The sequence below is a fragment of the Nipponia nippon genome, unplaced genomic scaffold (assembly GCF_047370975.1).
Source record: "Nipponia nippon isolate SJK-2023a ecotype South Korea unplaced genomic scaffold, ASM4737097v1 scaffold_7, whole genome shotgun sequence".
NCBI lineage: Eukaryota > Metazoa > Chordata > Aves > Pelecaniformes > Threskiornithidae > Nipponia > Nipponia nippon.
The window spans coordinates 43,281,516-43,307,684 of record NW_028262391.1 but is presented as its reverse complement, the minus strand read 5'-3'; the positions used below and the strand labels follow the sequence as shown (position 1 = coordinate 43,307,684).

The 26,169-nt window shown below is 40.8% G+C and overlaps 1 protein-coding gene and 1 long non-coding RNA gene across 7 annotated transcripts in view; one reads left to right on the top strand and one right to left on the bottom strand.

The window, feature by feature from the left end:
* Positions 1 to 296: 296 nt before the first annotated feature.
* Positions 297 to 1,357, bottom strand: LOC148051044 (uncharacterized). The gene is made up of 3 exons (XR_015700801.1): positions 1,326 to 1,357; positions 884 to 1,031; positions 297 to 352 (listed from the first exon to the last, which is right to left on the bottom strand). It is a non-coding gene; the product is annotated as an uncharacterized LOC148051044 (long non-coding RNA).
* A 14-nt stretch (positions 1,358 to 1,371) lies between these two features.
* The window catches only part of GARRE1 (granule associated Rac and RHOG effector 1), a 62,363-nt gene continuing 37,565 nt past the window's right edge, over positions 1,372 to 26,169 (top strand). The window contains exons 1-3 of one of the 6 annotated variants that reach the window (XM_087740872.1): positions 2,338 to 3,565; positions 3,944 to 4,005; positions 7,295 to 7,451. The gene's annotated coding sequence lies outside the window, so the exon portion shown is untranslated. Of the gene's footprint in view, positions 1,492 to 2,337; positions 3,566 to 3,915; positions 4,006 to 7,294; positions 7,452 to 18,647; positions 18,800 to 19,430; positions 19,600 to 20,438; positions 20,555 to 25,558; positions 25,678 to 25,766; positions 25,904 to 26,169 lie in introns of those variants that run through there. The other 5 variants (XM_087740871.1, XM_087740875.1, XM_087740870.1 and 2 more) reach the window with 5 other exon arrangements.

Below are 26,169 nucleotides of genomic sequence, written 5' to 3'. Positions count from 1 at the left end.
AAAGAATACTCCGACACCCCTCTCTTGAAGGTGCCAACAATATGACAGCCTTCTGTTCCCTTGCGTGCTTTCCAAGTATTTCCCAGGTATCTCTTAATTTGAGGACTAAATTTACTAGGAAGAGACATGCTTAGTAGACATGCAAGAATCAGAAAAGTTCGGCGGGAATGCACTGATGAGAAGCCCAGTCTGCCAGCAACCATCTGTTACGGAGAAGGAAACAAAGCCACAGATTGCTCCTAGGCAGCTCCCCACAGACACTATTTGAGGACTATTTCCAGCTTGCGGCTAGGTGTCCAATAAATTGACAATTTCACTTCTTCCCACAGTTTTCTGATTAGCAGCACTGAAACTGGTGGAAATTACTGTTAGTTTCACTTCATTAGTATCATATCCAAGTGTGGGGGTTTGGGTTTTTTTTTGGGGGGGAGGGGGAATTAGAGCCAGATGATCGGATGCTTAGCCCTGTAGACAAAATTTTTGCTTGCGTATATTCCAACAATTTTTAACTACTCCCTTACTATTACACGTTACCTTATTTTCTAATTTGTACCAGACATTTCTGTACGTTATTAAATGCTTGTTCCATTTCAAATGTAAGATCCTAAATAAGCCTTGGAAATAAAAAATAATCACTTTCTAATAAGAAAGACAGCATTAAAAGACGACTATTTCTACGGAAATAGGATTTGAAAATACACCGTACTGCACAGCAAACTTTTCTGTATAAAGTCTGCAATAAGCCTGAGAAAGAATAACAAACTAAACTCACACAGCAAAGCCATCATAGACCAGGCCTGTTTCTGAACAATTCCTTAAAGCTGGTACCACTGTGACAATTATGTCCAAGGGATCAATTTGAGATAATTTTTGTGCATTTTACCTAATTCCCAAATAAACCCATTTAACAGCAGGGTTGAATTCTGCAGTTTCTCCAGGCAGCGATTTTGAATGGAAGAGGAATACAGTACTTTGCGGGTGCCACTGGCCGTCTCCATCAGGAATTGCTCTGCTGAGGAACGACACTGCACCTGACCACAAAACAACAGAATGAGAAACCTCATTATTTTAAGCACGTACAAAATATTCCCTGGTTATTTCTTCTCCCCTTCCCCCCGTTTCTTCTGCCTGGCCGTCCCTCTGCACCCCTGGCAGCCGAGGCCCGTCCCGGGCGGTCCCTGTCACCCCCCTCACCGGCACGACCCCGCCGCCCGCCTCCCCTCACCCCCGCTGCCCCTGGCGACACCCCCGCCCCGGGGGACCCCCGGTGCCGCCGCTTCCCGCCCCCGCCTCCTCGCCGCCACCGCCCCCTGCCCTTCCCTCACCCCTCAGCCGGCGGCCGCCCGCCCGCTCCCGCCTTCCCCTTCCCGCTGTCACTCGCGGCTCCGCCCGCCCCCTGGCCCGGCCCCTCCCCGGCGCCCGGCGGAGGAGCCGCCGTTTCCGGAGTACACAGAGCGGGGCTGGCCGCGCGGCGGGGGCTGTCGCGGGCAGGTGAGTGAGCGCCGCCGCCGAGCCCTGCTCCCGCCGACCGCCCTCCCCCCGGCCCCGCGGCGAGGGCTGGCCGCGGCCGCTGCCCGCGGGCGCCGGGGGCTCGGCGGCGGCGCCGCAGCCCGGCCGGCGGGGCCCTGGCGGTGCGAGGCACCGGGCTGGCGTGGACGGCGTTACCGCCGCTCCTCCCTCCCCGGGCGCCGAGGGGAACGGGGCGCGGAGGACGGCGGCCGGCGCCCTGCGGCCGCTCGGGGGAGCCCCCTGGGCCGCGGCGGGGGGCGCCGGCAGGGGCGGGGAGGAGCCGCCGGCGGCGCCTGCGAGGAGCCCCGGCCGGGGGGGAGGGCGGCGGCGGTGCCCCGGGGCGCGGCCCGGGGGCTGTCGCCGCGCTCCCTCGGCGGAGCCGGGCCGGCCCTGTGGCGGCGGGGGCAGCCTCGGTGCGGCGCGGGCGCGCAGCCCCGGGCGGTGGCGAGGCTGCGGCCGTGTTCCCCCCCCCGCCCCTTCCCGCCGCCGTGACCCGTGTGCGGGCAGCCCGGGGAGCGCGGCGGGGGCTGGGACTGCGCCTGCGGGAATTCCTGCGCACCTTCCTGCTAAATAGTGACCCGCGGCCGCCCGGGGCGCCAGCCGGCCCCGGCCCCGGCCCGGCAGCGAGACCCCGCCGCGGGCGCCTCGCCTCAGGGCGGCGCGGCGGTGCCCCGGCCCGGCCGGGCGCCGCCGGCTCCCGGCGGTGAGGCGGCCCCGCTGGCCGTGTGGGCGTCCCGGGCGGTGCCGGGGCGACCTGCCCCTCGGGGGGGTCGTAACCTCGGCCTCCCGAAGGCGCCCCTCGTCGCGGTGCCCGCCGTGGGTTTTCTTCGCGCCCCCCGGCCCGAAGGCCTGCGGGGAGGTGTGTGTCCGTCTGGGCGGCCACTGCAGTGGGCTGTGCTTGTACGGATTTCTCACCTGATGCTAACTGAAAGTGCTGTTTGTTGTTATCTAGCCTTGTGCTTAGTATGTTGTGTGCATATGGTAACTGCAAGCAGAAGAGGATAACTCATTTTGGGCTGCAGCTTAAAACTTTACTAGTATACCTTTGCTTCTCCCTGCTTTGGGGGTTTTATTGTTTGAATGGAGAGGAAATGGTGCAGGTATATGTTTGTCAGGTGGATGTTGGCTTGGAAATTTGGAAGAAGCTGAAAGATCTTGTTTGTTTGTTTTACGTGGGATTATAAACCTTGTTACAGGTATAAATCGGCCATTATTATTACCGTTATTGGATTTATAGAGGAGCAGATGTCTGGGTGTCTTGAAGAGTGGCATACATCAGTCGTGTGTAGCGGCAATAAACTGCTGGGCTTCTCAGAGTCGGGCAGCCTGTGGCTCCAGAGGCACATGCAGCTGGCAAAAGGTTGAGGCTTGGTTCCCAAAATGGCACTGCATCTTGCTGCTGCTGGTGTGGCTGTTGGATAATCTCAAATCTAGAGGTTGGGGAAGAGGTTGCTGTGGGTTCTAAGGCTATTGTTGCTTGATGGTTCTGTTTTCTCAGCCCAGTGCTGTCTTGCAAAGGGGCAGTGCTGCTCTTGAGGAACTGTTGTTGTTCTCTGTGGGCGAGGTGCAGCTGAAGCTTCCTTGGTACGCTCCCCTTCCCTCCCCTCTCTGAGGTATGTGGTAGGTGTTGTGTAGCTCCCAGCCACATGAAGGTTTTGGTATGGAGCTCATGGGATCAGACGTGTTGGCCGATCTTGGTATGTGCACCAGTGCTATTTGTGTATCATCATGATTTTGCACTTCAGCATGTGTTGTTGTGTATCAACATGATTTTGCACTTGGCTGGAGTCTTCTACTAGGCAACATTTCTACAGAAGATAAGCTGGACCCTTCTTCTGTAAAGAATTGCCATTTTTCCAGGTTCAAGACTTGTATAAGGTTTTATTTTCTGTTCTGTACTTTCTCTCCTAGAAGGAAGGACTTTCTAAGTATTTAATGTATGGTTGTGAAGAGGGTGTGTTTCTGGTGCTTCATGGAACCTTTGAGGTGTGAGGAACCGGGCCGGCAGCAGCACGGAGCCACTGCTGTCCATGCATCTTGTGGTACTGCTTCCTAGGTCAGTGTAAGGCATAAATCCTTCTGTCGGCGTTTCTCATTCTGAATCGGGAGTTTCTCAGGGGTGGTAAGAAACTAGAAATAATGCATACAGGGTATATTTTTCTAGTTGAAAGTCTCTTCTGAGACTCTGAGATTTGATTAACAGGTGAATAATCCTTCATACAAAGTAATACGAAAATATCTGCTAAAAATGTTTAACAGAGAAGTCTAGGTTTCTTCCACTTTTTAGGCATTGACTTGTATTTGATTACTTGAATCTTTTTCCACTTGAATCTTTTCTGTGGTTTTTTTTTTTCCTGTTGCCTCCAACCTGAGAGCTTTTTTTTCCCCACTTCTTTCCACTACTTATTACTTTTCAACACCTCTTTTTCCACAGCATACAAACGACGGCCAGTTTTTCTTTGCAGCGAAACAACTGTATTTTTGCTGTCCTATAAGGTATAAGTAAGCTTCCCTTTATACCCTGAATTGACTGTAGTTTTAAGTGCTGCCACTTGCCTCTCGTTACTCAAAACAGGATTGTGTCGAGAAATTTTGCTGCTGCTTTTGTTTATATAGTAGTACTGAAATAGGAAAAGACTTGTTCTTGGTACAATGAATGCTGGTACACCAGAAATCCTGCTAATGATAGTGATTAATGGGTGCTGCTCAAAATAGCTATCACTGCTGATATGACTAATTGTGCCATATGAAGAGAGCTCCTTTATTCCCAGTAATCTCAAGGTGTTTTTACAGTTCTAGAGAAATGCCTGATCTGTGCAGGCAGATAAATGCACAGTGAAATGCAGAACTTGAAGTATGGCAATTCTTTAAGAGCTTGCTGCTGCGCTGCAAAACCACTTGGGGCTGAAAATGAAGAATATCTTCTTGTGGTTACTGTAGGTAGATAGAATATTATTACTGGAATTGGATGTTAGCCAAAGCAACACCCTGCATGTTGCAAACAATGCCAGGGTATTGTTGGTAGCTATAGAAGGGGTTTTATATCATACATGAAAGATGACATTTCCAGCAGCATGGGTAACCTCATCAGAAAACATTGTGCTGGGGCTGGCTCAGAGAGCAACTGGCTCTGCTAGGCTTGACAAAATCTGCATTATAATCGCACCGGTCCTCCTAGAGCTTGGTGATATGTCTGGATTAGTGTTTCTTAACCTTCACTGGCCTTTGGGTAACAAAAATTTATTAGTAACATGCTGCAGGCAATCTTGTGCTCCCCAGGCAATATCGTATTCTGGATTCCGTTTATATTTTGTATGTACTGTGGCTGAAAGCAATGCTGGAAGCTTATATGGGGACTGCAGATCTAAACCACAGAAGGTGCTGTTTTGTGATATCTGTAAAATCTGAAGTTCTGCCTGGTAGGATGAAAAAATATTTTGAAAGTTAAGTAGAATTTGTTAAAGATGGGTTCCAAACTCACTAAGAAGCAGCTAGTAGTAGTTGTGTTTTGTTGTGTCTCTGGCTTTGCGTGGGTTTCTTCTCCTCTGCTGTTTGCGTACCTCGAGAATTTTATGGCAGGAGGGGTTTAGACGTTCATCCCTTCTGCCCCCAAAGACACTATTAAGGTGTGTGTGGGGGAAGTAGGAGGCATTCGTTTCACAAATGCTGCTTTGCAGGTTAATTGCTAATTTGGTCTGATATGATCCCAGTCTTCTAGTGTTCTGTGAATGAACCATTTTGGTCCAGTCCTTGAATTTTGCCAAAACAGTAATTAAAAAAGGAAAAAAAAAATTAAGTTTTTTTCTACGAAACTTCAAAAAGCTGACACTGGTGTTAATAAGATGTGTTTCACTTTGAAGTGCTTTAATGTGATAAGAGAAATTATTTTGAGAACTGTGGTCTTGAAATACAAATCTTGTCTTACTCTGCTGTAATGAATGAAGATTAGTGTGTTGGATTACTTAAGATAAGTGTGGGGGGATTGATCTGTGTGGTTTTATAAGGGTCGTAAACTTTGCGTGAGGCAAACTGACTTCCAGGGACCCAGGTTGGAGCAGCCTTGGAATACCAGAGAAAGGGGGGGTGGGGGTGTGAGAAACAGCAGAATAGAGGGTCTAGAAGTGCTGGTTAAGCTTTGAAGAATGAAAGAAGAGGGCTGAAAAGGGGAATATGAAGTACTCCAGGTGTGGCTGGGGGAATCCTGAGATGTCTGAGTGAGGATCAGTATGGGTGTATCTGAGGTGGGAGTAACTGAGGCTCTGTGAGGCTTTCAGGCATGTTCAAGAGCCTTTATAGCAAGTCAGACGTTTTTCCAGCTGTGGTGTTGCATACCATTGGTGGTGCATTGGCTTCAGTCTAATGATAACATACGGCAGCTTATCAGGGCAAGCACCTATTACAGCTTTTTATTAAAACAATTCAAGTTTGAAGTGGGATACTATAGGGCTTTGCTTTGAAGAACTATTTTCACAAAGGAAGTAAATACTCTCCCTTCTAAGGAAAGCCCTCTTAGGGGAACATGGTAGCACTAGTATATAGAATTTTTGCTGTATTAGCTAAAAAACAAACCAAAAACTTTTAAGAAGTTTTTGCTGTAAAGTAGCTGTCCATGTTTTTTTAAAATATATTTTTACCTTGTATATTTTTACTGTTAGGGTCACATCAGAGAAAATAATTCCTTAGGAAACATCTTTACAATACCTCTCTAAATTGTGACCAATTCCTGCTTATGTTTTTAGTAAAATTTTCTCCTTGAAATGACTGATGCATATTTTCTGGTTTAGGCTAGCTAGATTTTCATTGTCTTGCAAGATAGCCGTATTCCTTCTTTGCGGTCTGTTGTTTCTTGGTTTTCTAACAGTTTTCTGCTTTTTCAAGTGGTTGGGGTTTTTTTGGTCGATGTGACTCTTTTTGTTTTATCTAGTCACGTTTCAGTGGGGTACTTGTCAGATGCTAATGTTTTCTGGTAAGCATTTCTGTACAATAGCGTTGCAAAAGACAGATTATTTGGAAAATTTCAACAGGAAGATCCCTCCACCACCTTGTCAGCCACCCCTTCTCAGGTTTAGATATTCTATTTTTGTTCTTTCCTGACACTACATGCGTGTTGGTTAGAAAGTTATAAGGGAATGTGTTAACTGGCTGTTTCATAACAGTATTTTAGGTGTGATTCTTTTTTACTTGTGCACTCAAAGTTGGCATTTAAATGGTACAGTGCAATGACAGAAAATTCCTCTCAGGCTCTGTGCTGTGTATTCTGCAATCTGGGAATGGAACAAAACTCCTCAACTTCAATAGTTTCTGAGCGGAAGGGAAAGTTTGTTTCCTTTGATAGAAATAATATTTAACTTTGATTCTTTAATGCTTGATTCTAACATGCTGTATTTTGGGAACTTTAAAGCAGTGTATGGAATGTGTTGTAGAGGAGAGAGTAGGAGAAGAGTAGGAAGAAAGGACCGTGATGGACCTTTTTCTCCACTTACTTCTCCACAGGCATCCCTAGTGTGATTTATTCGTGTGAGAATTATCTAGCAATGAAATATATCTTTAATCCTGTCAGTAACTGAGTGTTTTTAGTTTCCCAAGTAGATTACCTCACTATGATAACTTGGTATATTTGTGAGTTTCTGGATGGTATTGGGAATTCCTCTGGATTTACTGGGGTAAAATTAGATCCTTTGAAGCATGTCCACATGGTCTGTCTGACACCAGGAGATTCAGAGCAGTGTTCCTAGGTATTTTTTTTTTTGTTTGTGAAAGTTGAACTTCCCACTCTTCTGTACAGATTACAGAACTTGGCTGGTTGTGCCTAAGAAGAACAGTTTGAGTCCAAGCACAAGAGCTTCCCTGGAGAAAGATAAAGCACCTGAATGTCTACAGCTCACATTCCAGAAAAATCTGGAGATTATTTAAGTGTTGCTTCCTAAGAGTCTAAGTACCAGGTAATATTTTAAAAAGTTCCTTAAAAGTACTTGAAGCTGGCAGTCTCGTCCTGAAGAAGCTAGACGTTCTTTTTATGTGGCCCATCATATAACAGAAATGCTGAAAACGAGTGAAAGCTCTAATAACTAGAAAGAACAAACACAGAAACACTCTTCTTGTTGTTGGAAGACTTTTCTTGTGTCTGCATCCTCACAGCTTGAGTAAGAGACTGAGTATCACAGGGGAAAGATCACTTTGGGTAAATGTAATTCTATGCCAGACTCCAAAAGATTTGAGGAACATAATCTCTTTCTGTTGAGTATTTCAAAATTTTTCTCAGAACGCTATTTGCAAGTCTTGCAGCAGATGGTATTATGTAGAAGGAGGAAGAATACAAGGAGGAAGAGGCTACCTAAAAATTTCATTCTTCCAGATCTATATGTTCTGCATGCATCTTGCAGGGTAACTTCAATGTAGAATAAGTTCATCATCTCCAAATGCTCAAAAGAAACCACATTTGTCAAATTAAGGTAAAAATGAATGCAGGTTTTCATCGTTTGTTAAAGGCACCTGTGTTTGGTAAAAGATGGAAAGATCCTGAGGGTAGGAGATTTTTTGGTGGGAGGGAAGAATAGCAATATTGCCTGCTGTTGAGTGGTCTGCAGTTCTTCATCCAAGCAGAAATTGAAGGCCAGGTGGTGTAGAATAGTGTTAACTAAAACTGTGCAAATATGTTGTTACAGAATCCAGCTTCATCAGTGCGTGTTTCACAGCTCCAGAATAAACTTTATTTAGCCTCTTATCAAAGACGTAGTTGGATATTTGTGGTTTTTTTGGCTAAGCAACACAGTTTGCAAATATTTAAATAATAAGGTAATAAGATATACCCGTTTTCCTACATGAGATGAACCTTTACAAGCAGGTGATGTAATCAAAAACTTCAATATGGTGCTGAAAAATAGGTCTACTGCTAAATATGCATGTATCATTTAGAAAAGCTAAAACCTTTCACTTATTAAATAAAAAGCAAAAGAGAATGAAAAAGAAATCTAAGATTTGGTAGTGATCAGAATTTTGTTTTACTGCGTTCAGTTCCGAGTAGTGCAAATGGAAATCATCAAGACTGCCGAGTTGCTGCTGTTGTCGGCAGGAAAGCGGGGTGGATACTCACACATTCTTCATCTACAGAGAGCAAACTGGGTGTACTTCACTAACGCATAGTGGAGTACAAATACATTGTCTTTCTACCAGTGTCAACAGATGACACAAATCATGACACAAACAAGGTTAAGGTTTTGGTAGTATTGCACTTCTGTTTTATCTGTTTTTGAAGAGAAGTTGCTGAAGTTTATGTATAGAAGAGCAGGGTAGGTTAACTAAAAATTAAATTTCCTAAGTCAATGCAAGTGTAAGTGGACTTTTAATTGTGTGGCTTATTTTTCTTAAGAGACTTCCATGCCGATGGAAGTCTGTATGAGGTGCTGGAAGGAAATGCCAATTATTACAGCAAAACCCTGAAGAAAAGAGCACATATACTGTTATTGGGAATGTGCTTGGTTCTGTATTAAAATGTTGGAAGAGTCCTTCCTCGGAGAGCTTCCTGTCTGTGGGTCTTGTGTTGCTTTCAGGAAGAGAATGAAAACATTTACTCTCAAGCAATCCTATTAGATCTCATAATAAACTTCTTTGTTTAAACACATTGCAATAATTTCCAGGGCAACAGATTGTGATGTCGAATTCAGCACTTTGACCTCATTTCAGGTCCAAAGAGGACTGAGTATCGTAAAGTTTTAGACAAGTTATTACAAAATAACTTCTGTAATTAGCAAACTTTATATAAAATTTGGCCATGAATTTAACATGGATTTGTACACAAACTCTTCTTAGCAAACGTATATATTGATCCTAGTTATCAACCCTAATCGGAATGTTATCTTTCATATAATATTTGGTCTTAAAACTGAAATAGTAATTTGGGTCATGGGACAGCATAGGGTCTAGGTTGGCAGTCTTTGGTCAAGTGCACTTACCGCTTTATCCGTGTGGAAAAGCGGTACATCTGACCTGTGCTATTTTGAAATTAATCTGTTGCTTGGTTTTGTGGTTTGAAAAGATCCTGGTTTGGTTAAGTGAAATCTATTGCTCTGCAGATGTTGCTGGACATGAAATCTGTTGAAAACCACTAATGATACATTTTTTGTTTTTATATAGGAATGTTACATTTTTGTGGTGATGGATTGGTATGATAGAGTAAATCTGTAGTTGACACACAAGATTTAGGGAAATGTTTTTTTGGGAAAAGTGCATTTTCTTCCTTTGAAGACAGCAGGAAAAGAGTTTTTTTTCTTTTTTTCCATTTTAGTTTCTGGAACAGTTGGGTTTTAGGAGGTTTGATTAGGATTGGCTGATGCAGTCAGACAAATGAATAACAGACCATGATTTGCCTCTTAATTATGTTTCCCTTGAACATGTGTTAAAAGATTCTAGCTCTTCTCTCACTCTGCCTTCTCTTTCCATGTCACGGTGACCATGAGGGCGACGGAGGTCCCTTTCAAATCATAGATGCTGTCTTTCAAGCATCAGGAGGTGTTTTTATCACTGAATCTCTAATGCTATTTAAGTTGTTGCTGGTCAGATGTCAGCGAGTTACTATTCCAAAACCTTTCATGGTGTCTTTGATTCTGGATGCTTTTCTGAAGAGTATGCTTTAATCAGACACGTTGTTGGACTGAATACCGGGTGTGTGAATTGCTGTGGCTCACAGATGCCAGAGTTCATGGTTGAATAGGTCCTCTGGCTTTAAAGGTACAATATATTGAGTTTAATTTGTTCTTAAAGAGCTGCGCAGGGTTTGTTGCTTGTGCGATACATTGATGTGGGGGGGGGTTGTAACAATTTAGTGTGTTTTAAACTAAACCTCTCAAGTCAGTTTCTGAGGAAATATCTATAGGTTAGCATGTTGCTGTTGGTCTCTTCAGGATCGCCTGTCCTTACCCTCTTATTAGTTGTTTTGTGTTTTAATGTGTGCTTCTTCATCCGTTGCACTTTGAGGGATTGTTCATGGAAAACATCTGTCTAGACTCTGTCTTCTCTTGTGTTTCAACACCTTTTGCTATGTGTTTGTTCCACTTGAAAGGCCTTCATGGCCCTCAACTTTGTGCATTGTGATAGATGGAGAAGATTACTGCTGATATGACTGACAACATTTGACTTGACGTTAAGTTGTGGTTTGTTTGTTCTTTTTCCTGAGGCATTCACATTTTTATGGGCTTTTTCAGCTTCACAGTACAGCCAGTGGATGCTTTTCTCTGTCTGATATAGTATGTTGTTACTGATATTTTCAGTTGCATCCTGAAACAGGAGAAAATTATGTATTTCAGTCAGTGACTTTCTGCTAAAAAGTTGTATCTGTATTTTGTTCTGAAATTGTTTTAGCACAGATGAGGTGGTGTCTTTTCAAAAATTCTTGTGGTTTCAGGGAAATAATATATTATGTCTTCCTTGCATATGCTATTTGATATATTCTGTTCTGGAGCGTGAATTACTCATCTCTGCTGTCTTGGTTGTTTTTCACTGCACATTAAATGATATATCAAGAAAAACAAGGGTAAGTATAGTTTATAAAATTTTCTACACTACATAATTATGCTCCTTTTCAGTCTAACTTAAGGTTTTGTAAGTGATGCAGTCCTCGTAATTACAAGCTTAGATAGGAAGGTATGCTGTATTTTGATCCAGTTGTTCAGTGTGTTGAGGAATATATTATAATATGAATGCAGGGCATCTTGCATGCTATGTCTATGCTAAATATTTTTCTCTAAACTGAATCCTAATGTGAGCAAAGCTAAACTGGTGTAATTTGGAACAATAGACTTGGAGCAAATATTATGCAACTAGATACGTGTGAATATTGATTGTCGTGCTTGGTAGCATGTGAACAATCTGATCATGCCTCAAAGCACTGTTCACTTAGTGGACTACTTATCCCTTATTTAGCTGTCCCTAAAGGTTTGTGTTGTGAGGGGATTTTTCTTCTTTTACATCACACCATTGACTTAAGACCTGTAGTTCATTGGCTCTCACTTACCTTGCGCTGTCACAGGCAGATAGCATTTTGGCCAAAAGACGGTGTTGCGAGGGACAGTATTCTATCTGAAATAGTCCAAACCTGGTGATCTTGGAAGACCCACTCAATATATTCTGACCCCCCCGCCCCGCCCTGGGAATAGTAATTGCAGTCGTAGAATATCCCTGAGAGGGGAAGCATTTGACAAGTTGACTTACAGGTACACCAGTATGTGTCCTCAAATGCAAGATACCCTTGTCTTCGAACTGTTGTTTATTCCAGCACTGATAAGACCTTCTGTGTTTTAGGTAAGAACCAGCATTTTAAGTAGTAACACTTTGAAATTGATGCTTTGTAGTTGGGGTGAAGGAAATAATTATTTTTTGTTTTCACTGGTGAAATTATTTTTTATTTTTCTAAAGCTGCTACTTAAAGTTCTTCCATATGGAAGGTATTGCCTCCACTTGGACTGGTGGTAAGCTGTAGGTTGTGTGGCAGGTACTTGTGGCTTACTCACACTTACACCAGAATGCCCCTCCTGCTTTCTTCTTTTCGTGTTTGTTTTCTTTTCTCTGTTCAAAGGTTTTGGTTTCTTGTTAAATACCTTCATATTGAAGACTATGGTAAGAAACACAGCAAAACAACTACTCATAGTCATGAACTCAATGAGTAATCATTGAGATTCCTCAATGTAATCTTTTAGAATTAACAAATAATTAGGTAGAAAACTTGCCATTCACTTATGAATAACAAGCTTAAATCTGACACAAATGAGGATAAGATACTCAGATTTTTATGGCACTGGTTTGCGGTAAAAACCTAGATGCCACAAGATTTTTTTTCATTGATGTTTTTTCTTGAGTAGTTATCTTCTAGGAACTTATTAGTATAGATTGCTTAATATGACATTGGAATTGTTTTTATTAGTAGTTAATAAGTACCACGTCTGACCAATAAAAATCCATTGTCTTGTCCAAAATATGGATAAAGAAATGTCTATGTAAATGGAGTCTGTGTTTCAGCTTCAGAGGCAAAGAAATGCCAGCATAATCACCTGAAAGATATGAAAAGCAGTCTGTGGAATAACTTTCTATTCCAGACAGAGAATAATATGTTAGCTGTAAGAGGAGATAAGACTCCATTTTACAAGTGGCTATACTGTTTAAAATTATTTGCTGATATGCATGCAGCAACTCAAAAAGCAGCAGAATGCCTTACTAATAGCATTTGAGAACCCTAAAATATAGTTTAATTTCAATTTTGAGTATCATCATATTGATACACTGTAAAGAAAACCATCAGTTTTATTGCCAACCTCACAATCAACTAATTTTCTTATGCTGCTGAATCCAGTCACTCTCCTTTTCTTTTCTCCCTGTGATTATTTTTTTCCTACTTTTACTGCTTTTTTTCCTGCTTCACGCTTTTTAATTCACATTTAAAACTCTCCTGTTTGTATGTATTACACAGTGAGGATTGGAATGTTAGCCGAAAGATGGGGAGAGGAATCTGCCGCGCTGAAAATGCGAACGATTTCCTGTTGTTCTAAACTCAGTTTGGTTTGAGTCTTAGCCTCCGTGCAGCTGAAGCACTGCTTAAACTCTCCTGCTGCACAGCAATACGTGAGTGGTGGTTAGGATAAAAATCCCTTGATGTATCAAATAATACTCTGATTGTGGTTAGTCCTAGTTCTGACTGTAGTATGCATTGTTCCTAATAAAACAATAAAGGCAAAAAGTGGTATGGTCTGTTCCAGCTGCATAGTGTTACTGGACACTTCGAAGGAAGGTAATTATTTATTTCTAGAATGGAAATCTTGAGAAAATGACTCATTGAAATTCAAATCCCTTAATAAAGGAGAACATACCTCATGTAATATAACAGGTATTGTTAGGTGTATGCAGGAAATATGTATTTTGTACTGTGGATAAACCCAAATATATAAATACCTTAGTGCGTAGTAAGGATGCATCTCTAATAGTGTGGTTTTTAAGCATAAGGGAGTGAATCTAAAAGTAGGAAAAAAAATTGAAAATAGGACCAATGTTGTTGAATTGAAAGCAAGACAGTAAGATACATTTTTAGTGTTCAAAGCTTGCAGGTAACTACAGACTTGATATTATAATAGTTTTTTTGAATAGAAGATGCAAAAAATAAATGTAGCATGCCTGTGTTTATTCATTGTAGTGTTCCTTGAGAGGCTTCTACAGATACATGTTGTAGGCTTGTGCAGAATATAGAAGTTGTAATTGCCTAACAGAATCACTCTAGAAATAGAGCAAGATCCTTACAGAGCCTTGGAAGGAAGGAATATTAGTAGCAGTAGGAACACAGTTTTCTATTTTTTTTTTCCATATAATGTTTTGGAGAACAGGAATGGTTGGCAATCCTTCCTGCAAAACCATGTTAGCTGTTTTGTTTGGTTGTGCGGTAGCGATTTGCACTTTCTGCTGCCATCAGTAATTCAGGAGCAGAATACACACAAGTTCAGGTTTTTGTCAGAGCTTGCCTCACGGGGAAAAAAATGTGGAAGATGATGTATTATCTGTAAATGGAGAACGTAGTAAAGAACTATAGTGGAAGTTTGAGCCGTAGATCTTAGGGCCTAGCAGCAGGGTTCTTTCCAAATGGTTAATTGTTCTGTGGGGGTCTATTACTGTGCTGTTTATCAACTTTTTGCTGAAGTAATAACTTTGCTTGCCTTCTCCTGAGACTTGTGTGGAAAGAGTTGTTTCCATAATATTGATTATGGAGTAGTAGTGGGCATTGAGTTTTGTCCAGAATCAGTCTGGCCAAGCCATAGCCACTGTGTGACGGTTCCACTGGGGTTGGAAGAACTTGAAAGTAGTGAATATGTGGGGATGTCTTAGATGAGATCTATGTTCAAACAGAAGATTCCTGGCTGTGATTCTTGAGAGGTGTTGGTTACAGCAGTGTCTGGTTTCTTGCGGGAAGGTAGGTTTCATAGCGGGCTACAGGCTCCCCTGACATGGAAGCTGCATGTGGGATGAAGCAGATGTGTCATGGAAGTTTGTGGCAGGTAGCAGAGAGTCAGAAGGCACGTGTCTATTTTGGCCACTAATTTTATGTTAAATATAATGTTTACCAGATCATGTTAATATTCTTGTAGATCATGTTAATATACTTAATATTTGAATTGTTAAATTATTTTTTTAAAATTAATTTAATAACTGTATTGTTAAATACCAAATAAAACAATTACTCAGCCGTTGTGATGATCAGTGTTCATTTCTTTAAGCTCCAGTACTGACAGCAGTAGTAGCAGTATTGCTGTTAGCACTATGATGACTTCACCTGATGATGCTGGTGGGCTGTAGGTAAAAGGCATTATTTTTCAGAAATCCTTCTCGGATTTCCTTTCAGAAATTAAAAAAACCAAAACCCTATATTTTCAGTGAGCTTAAATGTTTTTTCAGATGCTCATTGAGTAATTTGAACATTTGATATAAACTATTGTATGTTAAAAGGGTTGTTTTGACTTAGTAGAATGTTTATTACATGCTTTATCCAAAATTAAGGCACAAATTATCATGCATCTCCAGCCTGTATCAGTGATTGTACTCCAGGAGCCCTTTCCCAATGAAGTAAGGTTTTTAAAATGGTGTCAAGTATGGATTTACTTTGATACATACTTGGTTTTCATTCTTTATGACTAATGAAGAATATTCTTACATGACTAAAACCACCTATAGTGTGTTCCCACAAGTTTATGAAAGATGGGAGTGGAAACAGTTTTGAAAAAGTAAAGACCTTTTTAATACTGGATGTTGTATTAAGTGAGGACTTTAGAATTGCTTTTATAACTTTCATAATAAAAGCAGAGACTGTGGGAGAGCCTTCTTAAAATTATATTTACATTGACAAACAATTTTATGTTCTTCAATTATGTATTTTATGGAGACCACAGTAATAAAATGCTTAATGAATTTAATATTTTGAAATAGTTGGGTTGTTGGACAGTGGTGGTGTGATACTCTTTTTCCATTTGAATAACAGTATCCTTTTGAAAACACACTTGCAAATGTTTTCCTAGTGCTATGATAAATTTTTGTGGCTGTCATTCATTGACATGAGAATCTCGGTGAGGTTTTTTGAGATGTTTCTAGTCCTCATTTTGAGGTGGGGTGGAGAAGCTTTCAAACATTGACCCTTAAGACTCAATGAAGTTAACATTCAAAATATGTTTTTATAACATCCTTTTTTTTGCTGAGGGAAAGGCAGTCCTGACTTGCAATTATCATTTATGTTGACAATGTAATTTTATTTAATTTTTTTTTAAGTAAGGAAAGAAAGTATTGTCACTCCCCCAGTGGCCACCTAGGAATGAATCTCATGTCAGGCTACTTCTGATGGCACTGCTCCTGTTACTGTGCTAACTTTTGCTTCATAGTATAAATTAATCTGGTAAGTATGGTGACGAGATGACTCTTGACTTCACAATTTCTATATTTATGGTTTTCCAGTCCATTTCAAAATCCAGCTCTGCTGCCTTAAAGTTCTCATGCTTATTTTTCTCTAGCCTGATTTATGTTCACTTATCTGCTTTTATTCTTAATTGCTAGAGGCTGTCCTCCCACTTGCACTATTCAGTTTCTGGAACTACCGATAAATTCAAACGATGCCCTGCTGAGAATAGGATGGAAGCTGAAGGAGTGGGAGAGAGAAAGTAGAACAAACGAACGGTATTTACTAGAACTGCCTGTGCAGACCAATGCGAAACAAACCGCATTTACTGTAAAACATGTTGATAAGATATATAGAAATTTAACAAAACACATCGTAACACTTCATGTCTTAGTTCAAAGATTATTCCTCCTTTCCTAATTTTGCTGGTGTGGTCAAGTTGTCCCATAACTGATTATGTCTACAATATGATTAAGAAGGTAATTTTGTGAAGTACTGGGGGTAGTTTCTTTGCTGTTAGCATCCTAGGCTGACTAATTTTCTGATTAATCAACAAAGTCATATCAGTATGGTTGGCCTTGTTTTGAAAGACTAGCTACTAGCTTGGTATAAGCATTATAAATATTTTGGTATGTGGGTACCTTGGAATTCACCTTTTTTCTCCACTTTCACTGTGTGTAAGTGAAGGTATTCACTAATGCACAGTGACCAAATCGGTTCCTCGCTGCAGGGTAAGCACACAGCCAGCTGAACAGTGACAGACGTTCCCTCCACGCTCCGTGGGGATGTGTTTTCTGGGACTGAAATAGCTTATTTTGGGGTAGGCAGAAGAGTGTTGGCATGTGGCTGATGAAAATGCAGACGTGTGCTTGTAACGCTCTGCCGCTCTGAGAGGGCATGGCTGTGTCAGACTGCAACCTCCAGGCTTGGGACGTATCCTGGAAACTTCTTGTTTTTCAGCACTTTGGAGACAGAAAAATATTTTTTCGTTCTTCACGGAGCTGTTCTGCATCAAAGTGCTTTTGTGGGAGAATTCACGCATGGAGGAACATTTTGACCTAGCAACGGCACAAATTGGGTATAATTGATAAAAATATGAAAGAGGGTTGTGGATAGTGCTGATTAATTAAAAGTATAAATTTTGACCACTGCCATTGCAGCCTAGATGGACATCTGGTCCAGTAGGCTATTTTTATTTCAATTTTTGTGTAAGAAATGTTACAGAATCGACGGCAAACAAATGACATATTTTGTTGTTGCAAAAAAGCCAAACAAGTTTAAGCAAAGTCCTTCTCATAAACAGATGGTGTCAGATGACAAGACTTCCTTTGTAATAAAACCCTGTAATTTGTAAGACTTTAGCTTAATGCCCACAGATACTCTCCGAGTATCAATAATTGCTGGAAGTTAATGCTTTGCTTTGTAAACCGCCTTGAAGTGCAGATCTGTTGTATTTTAAGGTCTTTATCTAAGCATTCTAACAAATAAAGCTGTTTCATTGCAGTGCAGTACTGACAGTAGTGTTGAAAACCTCTTTTTCAGAGAAAGCTTTTAAACTTATATTGCATAAATACTATATGTTTCTAATGCTCTTAAAAGTAATGTAAAATTGTACTCAACAAGAAACGTGTGGCTGTAAATTCTGACGTACTCTGCGCGCTGTCCTGACTATGGGAAGCAGAGTCTGCAACATGGAGGATATTTAATTTAAAAAATTGGGATAAGGGTCGTGAATTGTGTGCTAGAAATAGAAAATAAGATTAGAGCTTATGTTTCAGGCATGGAGCTGTCTCTGGGGGGGGGGAACAAAACAAGGTTACTTCAAGGTTTGGAGCCTGGTTGGGGGATGGGGAGAAAGGAGGAAATCCAACAGTGGCTAAAAATGGTGCCTGGGGAGGTTTGTAGTAATATATAAAGTAGAAATTGCCAGGCATCGCCTTGATGCTTAGTGTTGTGTATTATAGCTGTCTCCTTACCATTGCTGGGTGGTGCCAGATTAGTCATGGGCAGTGCTTGCTACCGGTGGGGTGGTCCTGGCTGTCAGCACGCCCTCTGCACAAACAGTTCTGGTGGTGAAAAGGTCACTTTTTCTAAATCTAGTACTTAACAAATATATTTGAAAGGGGTCTGGCCAGCTCTGCAATAGATGCATCAGCTGGTATTGAAACATTGCTTAAATGGGTTTGGCATCTTTGCAGTGTCTTAGGGCTGGCAGAGCCTTACTGTGTCGCAATTTCTGCAGCAGAAAGCCCTTTGTCAACGTAAGTTACTGGGAAGGAGTGTCAGCATGGCTTAAATCACCTAAACATCCTTTAATGTAACGCTAGTCTTTCACATTGGTAATAATTTTTAAGTATAATTGACACATCAGAAGATACCACTTAAAATTTTAAATGTTTCTTTCCAGTCTTCATTTGTGAACAAAATTCAGCTCTGTTAATGAATATTGAGAGATACCATTGGATGTACTTAATTAGGTATGAAGTTAGGATCTTCCACTGATGCATGTGTGAGATATCTTGGACTGTTGGTACTAGGTGCTTCAGGGGAGAATGCATAGGTGAATTTTCAGAAAGATCTAACAAATAATAAAGGTTTAAGCTTAAGTCTTCAGGTTTGCTTATGGATATTTGATTTCTACTGACTATATCAATCACATCATGTTGATTTGTTTTACAGATTAAAATGTTACATCTGTTTATCTTTCAGATGTATTATGCCGGCATGAATATCCCATTACATCTTTTGCTGGGCAAAAAATTTCTTGCACAACTCAGTGCAGAAATTTTGGCACATAACCTGGTGACAAGTCATGCCCATGATTTGAGGGCTTAGTTGTTTATATAAAGCTATCAGTGCTACTACTTTCAGGACATGGTAAGGTGATCTGACTGTGCTTTTTATGTTGTAAATCATATAATTGTAAATTATATGATTTGATAATTATTTAACAATTGATAATTTTATTGGGAAATATTTGGAGAGTTCTTGGGGAATAATTTTTAACCTAAGAACAAGGCATTGTTTTAAAGGAAAAATCACATTACGTCAGTCAAATCACATCAGTATTTATCTGAACATCAGTTTGACTGTTGTATGCCTTTACATGCCATATACTTAATGTAGCAGCTTAAAGCCGGAAGCTAGGAAAGCTATGCGTGCTGCTGAGACGTGCCGGCAGAATTCCATGTATGCATTTGTCAGCAAGTAGGTCTTGTGTGAAGTTATTTATATTCCTCGGTAGCATCTACACTAGATATAAAAAAAAAAAAAAAGAGAATTATTTTCCAAACATGTAAATTTATTTGTATCGAAAGAAATTAAACTTCATTATTAAGAGTGTTAACTCTGTTTCTAAAGAAGCAGGAAAACAGTAGTCTGTTAAAATATTACAATCTTTTGCTTTTCTTAATAAAAGGAAGATAATCAAGCTAGTCTTTTTAGGAAGAACATATAAAATGCAAAACCCAAGTAACTAATTGCTTTTAAAACCAGAAATTTCTTACAGCTGTATCTGTGTGAGGAGTGGACAGAGAAGACCTAGGATTGCTCAGCCTTCGGTCTGCAGCTTTTTGATTTTAAGTTGACCTGTGGCCTATTTTGGCATTTACATTGTGTGGATAAAAGGCAACAAATTATTCTGTGGACTGAAATAGAAGGCAGGATTACTGAAGCAGGTAATAGAAGGCACTAGATACTGGAGTCTCAAAGACGTAAGCTGTAGCCGTTGTGTTGAAGGTGGGGTGATACTTGCTGGGACACAGGGGCTTGCTGAAGAAGAGCAAGAGGAGAATCCTTTTGTCTCTGGTGCTTAACTTGTGTTTGAACCAGTTGTTAATGGCATTTGCAGAAGACTGAGCAACTCAGGGAAGGATTTTTTTGTTGTTGTTGTCTGCTGTGTAAAGCAGGCAGAATGACGAGATAAGCGCTAAGGTTTGGGTGTTCTTGAAGGTTATAGTTGGAAAGATTTGGCTATTTTTTTCCCTTTTGATTTGTATTAGAGATTTATAAACTGGAAGGGTGCTACATTTGATCTTATAACTAATCATGTTTTGACCCTAACTATGCAGGATGAGTTAGTGCTATTTTAAAAATCTCATCTATATTTAATTAAGACTTATAAATTCTAGTCTTAATGAGGAGGGGAATGCTGTGCCAAAGACACACAAGCAGCTTTTTTGATTAGAAAAAATGAGGAAAGGTTATGAAGTATGCATGCTACCGTTTCTACTTCTTTAATCTTTATGATCTCAAATTACTTGTCACCACTGTTCCTTCATCAGCTACAGAAATTAGTTCTACATAATATAATATATTAAAACCCATAGATTTGTTAGAAGTAAAGCATTTTGACAGTTCCAAAAGTCTCCTCTTAAGAAGATCTAGTTCAAGAATGATTTTCAGAATTAAGGTTAAAAATATTCAACTACTACTATTTATGAAATCGCTATTTACAGCAGTATTATATGATGCTTTTGGAGTATTATGTACGCACTAATGTTTGGTTTTGTTATAGGAGGGAGACGGTTATTCACACTGGATTGCTCTGTTTATTCATATCCTGTGACAGTGAATCAGATATTGCTGTCTATATACAGACTGAATTGCCAGCCAACTTTGGGCCCAAATATGGTAAACATAATTATGTTCATTTGCTGTAAAAATACATTCTCCTTAGTTTAACATTTTCATGATTACAGTTTTCTGATAATTCCATAATTTTCAACATGAGAAGGATATGAAAGGCCTAATCATCATGTCCCTCTCTTCAGTATAGAATATAGTTTGTTTTCCTGGGCAAATCTCCAGCTGTTCAGTGATGAATCTACTGCTACTCAAATACAGTAAGCCCATAAACCGTTTGGAAAGTCTGTTCTCAGAACGCAGGAGTTGTGGTACGGAGGCATGAATCTGTATTAGCTAGACGACAAAAAAGCTCGTGGCTGCAACTGTCATGAGACAGTAAGTGTATGTGCTGATGTCAGTTTTCCTGATACGTACTCCTGTTTCCTATTTTTGGAAATGAAATTCATATCATTTCAGAATACTTAATACTTTTCAAGTAGGAGACTTTCAGTGAATGAGTTGCGGGAGAAGGCAAACATTAAGATAGATAAAACTTCTATTGTGGACTGAAGAGAACAATTATTACTAAATATTCGATTAGGTTTTAATTTCGGTCACAAAGAAATAGTATGGTAATATACTTATTAAATACGAAAAAGTTACTAGTTTGCATGTGGAAATAACATGGTAATAGTAGCCACTTCATTTATATGAGTGGGTTAGGATTAGTATATTTAATGCAACTAAGAAAACACGTTTGCAGGGCTTTTTCTTTCTCTTTTTTGATGTAGTCTAGTACCAAGAGAATGTTGTAGACGTATTCTGTGACAAGCGTTGAGAATTCGGAAGTAGGACAGTAATTTGGGGAAGATTGTTGGTGTTGAGTTACTCCAAATGTTTTGAAAGCTTTCATCATCCTCGCTGCAAACAGGCAAAAAAAAAGAAAAATCTCATAAAGGCCTTACAGGATTTTCTGTATGTAATCTGTCTTACATTTCTAGTACTTAAAACTTCTCTCTTCATAGAAGAGCTTTAAATGTGTAGATGATCTGTAATTTTCACTGCCCTGAAAGATTACTTTTGTCTAACACTACTAAAATAATTAAAATGTGTACTGAAACTACTCTGAGTTTGGGTTTTCTTTTAAGTTGCATAGCATCACAAACTCAGTTAAAACAGTCTAGAAATTTGTTTTAGGGATATTTATTTCAGTGGAAAAATTCAAATGTGTATATGCTAATAAGCGCGAGTACTGTGGCATTTATGAAATGTAGTATCTGTGTTTGCAAGAGTGGCAAAATGGCTGGAAGCCTTGTCTAAAAGTTAACAGCTGATTTATCGATGAAGAAATACTTCTGTTTCCAGAGCAGCTGTAAACAGTATGTCATTGTGATATACTGCTTTCGATGATCACTGAGTTGGAGTGAATAAGAAGGTAAAAGTGGCCACGCTGATTCAGACTTCAAAATTGATCCAACTCAACCTTCTTTATCCCATGGACATTTTAAATGGATACCTAGGGAAAGGCAAGAACAGGGTGAATTTGAGGGCTACACTCATTTAAAACTCTGCCTTCAGTGATTTGCTGCATATAGGATTTCCTGAGCCTGTGGTTAGTCTACTTAGTGAGCCAAATGAGCCCCTCTGGAAGAGTGGGTGATAAGGAGAACAGAACTGCACGCTCAATTTGGAGTGTGGGTAAACCATGGATTTATGCAGTGGCATAATTATGTTTCTGGCTTTCTCAACACTGCTGCTCCCTTCCAAATTCCTTTGCTAATAATCTGTAACGTAAAATTTACTCTTCGACTCTACCGTTCAGCATCAGGCTGACATTTTAGCAAAATCAGCCAGTTGTAACAGCAAGATCCTCTTCCTAAGTGGCAGTGAACAGGCCAGAGCCCATCATTTTGCATGTGATGCTAGGATTGTTTTTCCCATGTATCAGTTGATAAATTTATGCATAATGAAGCTAGTCTCTTATTTTAGTCCGTCAGTCCTGTAAAGTTATGCCATTCTTTGTGAGTGTGTGTGTGTGTATAAATCTATCTATATATATAGTAGTACATGTAGTATGTCATGCGTAAACACTGTAGTATTTAACTTGGGCTCTTACTCCCACTTGCCTTTCTGAGTCTTGTTTAAGGTGTGATTTGTTTGGGGCAATGAAAACTTCCTCAGAAGAGCCTGACTTCTGAAAGAAGGTGTATCGAAGGTAGCATTTATAGAATGTCTTTCCATTATTTCTCAAGTACTTTGCCAAAGGGTGGGAATTATTCCCATTTTTCTAGGTGCAGAAGCTTTTTATGCGGTATTTGGGTCCATGGATGAATCATTTTAAGCCAGTGGGAATAAAGCTTTACATGGAGCCCTCTGCTTGATTTCTTCATCTACGCCGACTCAGCAGTAACTAAGCTCTTCAAGGTGATTTCCTAAACATCTTTAACAAATTTTAGTAGAAACTTTTAGCACTCATTTTACAATGTGTATTAAAAACCTATCTTCCCAGTGAATGATACTGAAAAATACATATGGCGTTTGCTTATGCTGGAAAGCTGCAATTCATGATTTAACGAGGTACTTGAGTATGTGAGAGATACCACTAACTTTACTGGAACTAATCATACGCTTAAGTCCATTGTTGAAGTGAGCCCAAAGATTAAACTGCTTCCAGGTTTAAGATGTCTGTTGTGAGATCATAGGATTGTAGCGCTTGTTTGTTGTATCATTTTCCCTCCCCATGTGAAGGCTGGTCTTCTGCGGAAACATGGGAAATCGTGATTTTTGTAGTTATCATTACAGAACTGAGAAACAGTTATATTTTGTTTTCTTAATGCTTGTTTTCTCTGTTAAGTTTTAACAAGGAAACACCATCCTAGACTCTGTGCTTACTGTATTTAGAAGTGAAACTGTAATCAGGAGTGACAGGGTGAAGAGGAATAGTCTAACATGGGTGGCTTCTGCTGTAGCTTAGAAAGTCTTCAAGTGCATATATGATGTGCTGGGTGGGTTTGCAAGGAAAGACTTGGGAGGGGGAGGACGGGGGGAATGATCTCAAATGGCCATAACTGGGCCACGATGCACAAGCCTGACCACGTAATGTTCCTGTTCCACGTGTGCTTTAATTGACTATTTCTCTAGTTCAGCCTTTTCTTCCTGCCTTCCCTTCAGCAGGCAGTGAAATCTGTGGCTGGAAAAGGCCACTCATAGGAATAGATGTTAACTTATTCTCAAGACTTTTCTAGAAATTCAGCCCTCCATCCCTTCCTTGAAACCATGGCCTTCAGTTCTTCACTCGGTTTTGAAGAAAAGTGTATTTGTTCCGATGGCTGGCTTTCAGTGTGAGCAGGCGTCTCTTCCCAAGCAGTCCTGCAGGTAGTGGCCAGAATCGGAGAATTTGGTAGGCGATCTGTTCTAGGAGACAGAGCTGTGCCTCTTCTACAGAAAGTTTGTGCTGTTCATGCTCGCTCTTGCTGTGGTCCCGTGAGCCTTTTCTTCATCTTAGCATATTACATGGCTCTGAGAGAGCAAGAGAAAGTGTGCTTGTGGCTGATGTTAAGTGCACCCTTTTGGGAGATGAGAGATGGAGTCTTGAGTCTCCTCTGGCTGACAATCCCATTGCCTGGGAATTGCTCGTGCTGCGTGCAAACGCTTTGTTAGCCTACTGTATCAAAAGAATGGACGTTGTTTTCCTTCTCTTCTGCACCCACAGTTCTCTTTCAAAAGGGAACTGGTCCTGCTTTCAAAATAGATAATGTAAGTACTTACTGCCACGGGAGGATTGAAACAGTGATCCTGATCTGACACGGGCGTCTATTTTTGACATTCAGGGAGGTACCCAAGTCTGAAAGAAGGTCTGGTTTAACACATTCCTTTTCCTTTTGCTGTCCTATCTTATTGCTGAGACTTGAGTTTGTGCTGTTTGGTGTGTTACATGTTTTACTTCAAACAAAATGCAGGAAGCCTCCTGACACACTGTAGGCTCTGCCCTGGAGCAATTCAGTTCAGTATACTGACAACTCTGAATCTGATTCAGAGATACCTACCTTCCATGTGTATTTTATAGGGAGTGTAGTTACACAGTTCAGGGCTATAGATTCTTCTCTGGAGGGTTAAGGGTTGGAAGCAAGGTGGTGTAGTGCCGAGCAGCCAAGACCCTCAGTCCTTACCTAGTTCCAAAAATGTGGTGTTCTTCAGCCTTTTCCAGTTTGCTCTGTTTCCGAGTGGTTTTCACGACGGAGTCTTGGTGATTTGGTTTTTTTGGGCAGTGGATGGGGGTATTTTTGTCTTTGCTTGTCATTTAGGGCATCTAGCATAGATGTGCCTCTAGAGGATTTTTCAGTATAAGCGCAAAAGTCACAAATAGGCACAAATAAGTTAGTAGCTTGCTTTCAAGGAGAGTAATTTTGAAGGGAAAAAAGCTTTAGACAAAGACATAATAAATTAGTTCAGAGACTGTCTATGGATATTAGGTAAATATATCATCAGTTAAATTAGTCTTTGAGTTAATAAAACCAAGTTGCTGGAGCCTTCCACTTAAGTTTGACAAATCTCTGTGCTCCTGTTTGTAATTGCTTCACTAGTAAACGAGATCAGTTTCTGTATTAATAAGTTGGTCTGTTTAGATTTGTATACGTTTAAACACGATGCTCAACTTGATGATTCTAATTAAACTACACTAACTACGTAGTCCCTGTGGAGTAAGTCCTGTGAGCTGTGGTCCCTAGGTGGTGGGAGGAAGGACACCAAATTGGTTTTAACACTGGCTATTGACACCAATCCAACCCTGGAATAGTCAGGAGAGCAGGCCAGAGCGTCTGGTGAGCTGGTATTAGGACGGGGAGACCCTGAAAGGAGGATGCTCCCACCAGGCGCTTCATGGGTTCACTAAGGGTTGGCTTGCCTACTTCCTTTGTTTTGGTTTAGTTTTTTCCTCCAACTGTTCTGGGCAAGCAGCCAAAAAGGAATCCCAATAAGCAATTCATGAGCTAACAAGAACTAAACTGATATTGGTATAATAGGCTATTTCTGTCTCTCTTCCCTTTTCTTCCCCTCTCTTCCTCTAATAGGAGATTTTGCAACTTGGATGACAGAAACACAAAACCCAAAAAAGCCATACAGGAGGTGCCCGAGTCTTCTAGTGGCTGCAGCCCACCCCGTTAGAAAGGCTATCAGCCTTGAAAAGTGAGGTTGGTTTTCCTTTCTGGCTTGGTAGCCTAAGTATGGGCACCTGACCAAAAGCAATCGGGATCTGGTGACGTGTGTTGCCTGCCAACAGGCTGAGCTACCAGGACGTGCGTCCTCTCCCTGCTGGCGCTGGCCGGCTGCTGGTGTTTTTGTCATGGGCCTGCATCCCGACAGCTGCGTGGAGCGAGTCCTGACAAACTGTAAGCCTCGTCTGCCCTCGTGGTGAAGGTAATGGTCCTTGTCAACCCCTATAAAAGCATTTGCATGCTTTGAGTATTTATGATGCGTTGGTATGAAATTGCAGGTGCAGAATAACTTAGTTCATGTCAGAGATTAATGCATATTTTCTGCCAGTCAGCAGTACTTGGAGATGGCTGTTCTTGTCGACTGAAAAGTTTAATTTTCAAAACGTAGTTTCAGCTCTTGTATTATTGTGAAAAGTTTTATGTCCGAGCTAGTGTTTAAAAATGAAAACAAATTTTAAAAGCCCCCAC